The following is a 6,461-nucleotide window of genomic DNA, read 5'->3' on the forward strand; positions in this document are numbered from 1 at the left end:
GGTAAATAAGGGGTTCTTGGAAGCTCACAGAGGGGTCCACTCATTCTGTGGGTCAGGGAAGACTCCACAGTGTAGGTGACATTCGAGTGGTGTCTTGAAGAATTACAAGGACCTGCCAGATAGTAAGTGAGGACAGTAGATGGGGAGGACATTTGGAAGAGAGGAACAGCATGGGCAAAGGTATGGAGGCATGAAAACACCCTTCATCTCTCCCTCACCTTTCCCAAGCAAGTTTGCTACTTTGATGGGGAGGAATCTTCCTTGTTCCTTTGTCCTTGTCCCCGCCCGTGCCCCACCCCTGCCCCCTGCAGGAGGGCCTGCAGGCCAACACCCTCCTGACTCCCTTTTACCTGCTAAGCCCCTAACACCCCTTGGTTAGGGGACCACACAGCATCTTTTCCCTGGGCTCAAGATGTTAAGACAAGTCATGAACCCCAGGGCCCTGGTGTTATCTTCCTGGAGGGCACACCCAAAAGATACCAGATATTTGAGTTCACTACAATAGCTCCTCACACTCCAGCAGGCTCAGACCCCAGGTTTCTAGGGTCCTTGATCCTATGAATCCTTGAATTCTTCCTGGTGCACAGTGGGAAACCCAGGGGGAAAAAATAGGTTGATTGACCCTGGGTCCACCTACCGATGGCCAGTCTCACTGTGATGCCTGCCTGGATTCTGGCCATTTGCACTGTCTCCCACTCATGTTTATGTTCCTCAAGGGAGCTATTCCTTCCCCAGGCCAGGAGGTGGTCCAGCAGCGAGTTGGGTGGAACTGACAGGTGCCACTGCTAGCCCCTCCAGGAGGTCATGGCTATTCCTGGCGGCTGCTGCTTGAATATTTTTTCTTGATAAACTTTTTTACAATTAAGACAACAAAAACATGACTTTCAAATTTAGATCTCAGAGGGGATGAAGGTGCGGGAAGGATAAAACCCTGATTGTCCCTGAGGTTATGATAGGCACAAAATTTACCCCAGAACCTCAATAGTTGGGGAGAAGACTGTGCTGGTGGGAGGTGCTATCTGGGGATCTGGCCAAGAACACCTCTAGATAGTTTCACACCCTTCCCAGACCTCACTGTCATCTCACAAATGGTAAAGTCCTGCCAGGGATTTGGCTGTGCTGCTCTGATCTTGGACTGAGGGTTGCATGAAAAAGGGATAGGAGACCATGTTTCAGGACTGTCTAATCAATGGGGTTCCTCTCCCCAGGGAGGCCCCAGCCCAGGGGAAGGAGGTGGAGCTCAGAAACTGGGCCCTCTCCTAGGCAGTCTTGGGTACCCAGCCATGCGATGGCTTCCTTGTTGGAAACTGAGGAGGACTCCTCAGCCCTGCCATCGGGGGTGCCCCAGGCAGGATGAACAGGAATCTTCACACATGGAACAGAGGAGTGTGGTGAAAGCACAGTGTTCTTTTCAGGGCAACGTGGACTCGGTGTAGGGAGAAGTGCCTGGGTCCAGACATCAGGGGAGGCTTTGGCCAGGCCAGGGGCCTGGGGGCTCTGGGCAGTGAGATAAGAAAAGGGATGGCAGATGCACGGGGGGAGAGGGCAGCAAGGGCTCCCCATTCAGGGTAGAATGTCCTCAGAGGAAATTCTGGAGTGGGCCCTTGACCCTGAGTCAAAATTAGGTCAGATTTGGGACTTTCTGTGGCATTTTCCCACTCCCTCCTCCCTGCTCTCCTTCCTTCATATCCAGTCCCTCTTAATGACCTTCATATCCAGTCCCTCTGACCTTCTCCCCCACTTAATCTTTTCTCAGCTTTGACCTCCAAGTAGCCTTCTGCATAGAGCAATCTGACCACAGCAAGGGGGCTGTGGGAGTGGGAAGGGTGTGGAGGCAACTTCTTGAGGTCAGTCTGAGTAGAGTGGGAATGCTCCTCTTAGCCCACAGTGCCTGGAAAGTCCCCATGCATGCTTCCTGCCCTGGGACTGCCCTCTGTGTCCCTTTCTTGAAAGGGGACCATCTTCCATACCTCCCATCCTCAGGGTGAGGGAGTTGGCCTGATACCAGGTCAGCTTGCACCTAGGAGAAGAACCAGAATGTGAAGTGTTGGGACAGGCTAGGCCTACTGAGGTCTGTAGGCTGAGATAGCATGTGTGTGGTGGGGACTGAGAATGTCATAGCCCCTCTCCCTGTTTTTTTTTTTTTTTTCTGTCTGTGTGTGGGATAGGGTGTTGGGGGAATTTGAGATCTGTTGGGGCTGGCCAGAGCCCCTTTCTGTAGGGGACTAGGGGAATAGTGTGGGGGAATATCCTGGTGGCTGGCCTTAGTCACAAGCCAGGCACTTGTTCTAGACTGAGCTGGGCCGAGCTGCCTCCAGTTACCTCCCTCATTTTTGTCTGAGGGGGGTGGAAAACCAGGCTTCTCCTTCTGCCCTGGGCAACTACCAGGACCTGAGGGGATCTGAGGGGACCTGAGGGGACTCCTGATACCCAATCTTGGCCCAACGCAGGAAAAGAGTCTGTTTTGTGGCCACATGTAGGGTGTTGGGGATGGAGGAGGTTCTCAGATCCTGCATCCTGTTGCCTCCTGGACACAGGAGGACTGTGAACCACTGTGCCATGGCTGAAACAGAGCCAGGCCTGGGGAAGACAGGTGTTCTAGGCCCAGTTCACCATCACACCTCCCATCCTGTGGCACAGCCACACAGTCATCCATACATTCACATGGTCCCAGACATTGTTGCCCAACCTAAAGTAGACATAGCCACACACAGCCACACAACTTACCCACAGGCACATAAACTACTCTTGGCCACATACACATATATGCATGGTCATGTGCTCTCACAATTGCACTCCTATCCACAGTGCCACATACTGACACACATTCACAGCCATGTCCACACTTGGCGATGTCTATACATGTCATCTGTTCACTATGTCACTCTCAGCTACGGCATCACTCTCAGCCATACCACAGTCTCATGCACACAGTCATACCCTCACACAGTGATACACGCAAACTGCCACAAAGTCACATGTGAACATAGCAAAGGTGTCCCACACGTACCACCTTCTGGGGCAGTGTGCGTAAATCACCTCCAACCATCTGTGATTATCCATCACTTGACACCACCATATTAGTTCTTCATTGCACAGACAAGGAACTTGAGGTCCAGTGAGGGGTGGCAGCTGGCTGCATCACCCAGCGTGCCAGGGGATGCTTTGGGCCAGAAATCAACTCCTGGGTAGGCTCTGTGGCCTGGCCTTGTGCACCCATGGGCCAGTATCTAAGTTTAGGCTGCCTCTGAAGGCCCCTGGCTGAAGCCACCAAACAAAACTCCAGGAATCTACCATCTCTTGAGCTAAAGCTGAGGCTGCTGCATCCGCAAGAGCCAGGATTCAGTGGGCAGAGCCCAGGTCTTGGGCTAGAAGAACACTCTTGCACCATCTCCCTAAGCATGTGAGGATTGGGTCCACCCTGCCTTTCAGCTGCTGACTCAGACCTCCAGCAGTCAAGCCTTTCGGGCTCCCTGCTACCCTTCCCCAAACCTGCTTTCCCACCAATTCGGCTGTGGCACCTCTCTCCACTGGCCAGGGCAGAAAGAGTCAGTGAGCCCGGCAAATGACCATGGAGAACAATAAAAATTCACCTGCCCAGACAGAGCTCAGAAAGGGCAAGTATGCAATGCCTCTGGGATTCAACATAGCTTAACACAAACATTTTTTCCTTGAGTTTTGTTTTGTTAGTCAAAGCCCAGTGCAGTCCAGTCTGTTTAAAAAACTGTCTTACACAGCTGTGACCTCCTTGTTCCATACAGCATCCTTACTAGGCATCATTATTCCATTTCATGGACGAGACTAAGACTTGTCCAGTGGGAGAATAGGATCTGCCTATGATCACACAGTGAGTCTGAGGCCTCTGGACTCAAACCCAGCTCTCTGGATCCATTCCTCAAAGTCACATGAATTAACTTATTTAGGTTAGAAGGAAGAGGGGGTGGCAGATTTCCACTTCAGAGGTGATAAAGAATGGGAGTCTGGTGAACCCAGCTGCTGAAATGTGAAGGGGCTTAAGGGAGGTGGATCCCATCAGCCCCCAGGGATGAAGAGGCCGACCCAGGGACTCCATTACAGATGAATGTGTGAGGAGCATTCCTACATTTTTCTATAACTGACTTGTATTCCTCTCTTGCTTTTTCATTCCCCTACATGGTTGAAATTTAATTTCAAATCAATATGGGGACCCTTTCTTTTCTGAGGGATGCATCTACGTTTTGGGGGTGGCACATTTGAATACCATAGGCAGGCCCCTGGCACTTGGAATTTTAGGGGTTGAATCCCACACCCTGTCACACAAGAAATTTTGCTGGCATTCCACATTAAAGTCATTAATATATACCAATTTGAGTTAGGTTCATTACTAGTTAACAATGTATTGTCTTATAGATATTTAATTAAACTTTATTAATTTTGATTTTTGTCTTTTTTCTTTCTTTTGCCTTTTTTCTGGTCATCTTCCCTTACTTCCTGCCTTCCCAACCCTTGTTTCTTTGATCCGCATCCTGAGGCCTCTGGGTCTGGCCCTTTCTCTGATTTGACACTCAGGGTCCCCTCAATTGCCCCTGTACCTTGTGGCCCACAAGGAACCTCAAGGGGGTGGCAATGTCCCTTCTGTGACCTGTGGCCCTTTGTGGGGCTGTGGTCATCAATCCATAGCCCCCACCTCACGCTCAAGCACAAGGAGTTCTGGAAGCTGCTTAGAGACACTGCAACACTCTGTTATCTGAGGTCTGGGGCTTCTACTGTCTCCCAGTGCAAGCAGCACCACGATGGACAGTGGGTGGTCAGTATTTCATAATCACCCTATGTGTCCATTTATAACAGGAGTTTCAGATGGTTTCAGGAGGGTTACATGAACAAAATTGGTCATCTGGACAGTGCCTGCACATTGCAAGTGCTCAGTAAGGAGCCACAGGGATTGTCAGCCTCTGAGCAGAAACTTAGAGCAGCTCTTGAGCCAAGACTATGTGTGCTTCATTTCATAGGTGAGAAAACTGACTGGGTGAGTCCTTCAAGGCCACATACTGGGTGGAAGGCAGGGCTGGGCCTGGCACCAGGCTCCCAACCACTCCTAGACCTTGAGCCTTGCTGCATGTTGCCACCCTGTTTCCTTGGGAGCAGACTTTTTGGGGCTTCCTGGCTGTCATGGTATTTGTCAGTCCAGGGCAGGAGGTGTCCTCACTGTTACATATTCCATTGCACACAGGATAGCATGGCCCAACACTTACGATGCAAGCTTACACTTCAGGACTCCCTCAATGGACTCCCTGGGGGACCTTAGGCAAGGTCACCACTCAGTCTCAGTTTCCCCCAACATCACTTGAGTGATGGTTATCACAATTAGGGCCTGAGATCACAAGTGTGGGTATTGCCACTGTCCCCGGTGTGCTTTGTCCTTAAGCCACAGAGGCCAGTAAGGCAGAGGTGGGCCTGAGTGCACAACAGCTACCATTGTGTAGCTACTATGTACTGGGCATTGGGCTAAGGGTCTCCCATGAATTATTGCCCACAAGTCTGGAAGGTGAGAACTATTGCCAACCTTTTCTAGCAGAGGCATTGAGTCACCTGTGTGTGGTTGGTTATGCAGCTGTTCAATGGTGGATGGGGCTGAGGGCTGCCTGAGCATAAAGCACTGCCCTTTCCGTTGCACCAGGCTGCCTGTCCATGGCTGGCAGGCTGGATGGGGGAAGGAGATAACCTGGGTGGTCGTTGGGAGAGAGGGCAGCCATACTGTACAGTGAATGCAGGAGTGCTGGGAATAGGGCACTTGATGGGTATTAGGTAAACATGGAGGTGGGACTTCAGGTCAAGGTGAAAGGGTAGAGAGCTTAGCCCATAGAGAGCACTGAGCAAATATTTGTTGAGTGATAATTTTCTGTAGGGCCTCAGGCTGGAGTGTATGTAGGGCACGGCTATAGGGTTAAGCCTCGGACTGACCTGTTGGCAAAGCCACAAACAAGTCCCAGCTTAGAGGGCACAGTCCTCTTAGCACAATTAGGCTTGACCTTATCAAGCTCCCTAGATCTTATCTGGATAGCTAATGGGCTGAGGGAGATGTAGCAAGTGCTGCCAAAACAAGTGAAACTCACAAGAACATTGTAACTATGGTGACCACTATCTTGTTTACCTCTGGCTCTAAAATAAAGGCTCAGCTTGCTGTCTGGATTTCTCTCTGTGGCCTTACCCAGGCACAGGAAGATCCACCTAGACCACATTATTCTCTTTGTCATTTCTTCATCCCTTCACCACCCTCACTCAGGCTTTTGGAACCCTTGGCTGAGCTAGCTCGGCACATCTATTGTTTAAGCCACACAGTCTGTGGTATATTCTTATGGCTGCCCGAGCTGAATTAACCAGTTAACTGCCACACGTCCAAAATGGGATGGTATTGGAATTTCTTCCATATGCGCTGGAATATTTAAGAATTTAAGTTACCATAATTTTCTTTACAAACCCCG

This window comes from Myotis davidii, unplaced genomic scaffold (assembly GCF_000327345.1).
Source record: "Myotis davidii unplaced genomic scaffold, ASM32734v1 scaffold687, whole genome shotgun sequence".
NCBI lineage: Eukaryota > Metazoa > Chordata > Mammalia > Chiroptera > Vespertilionidae > Myotis > Myotis davidii.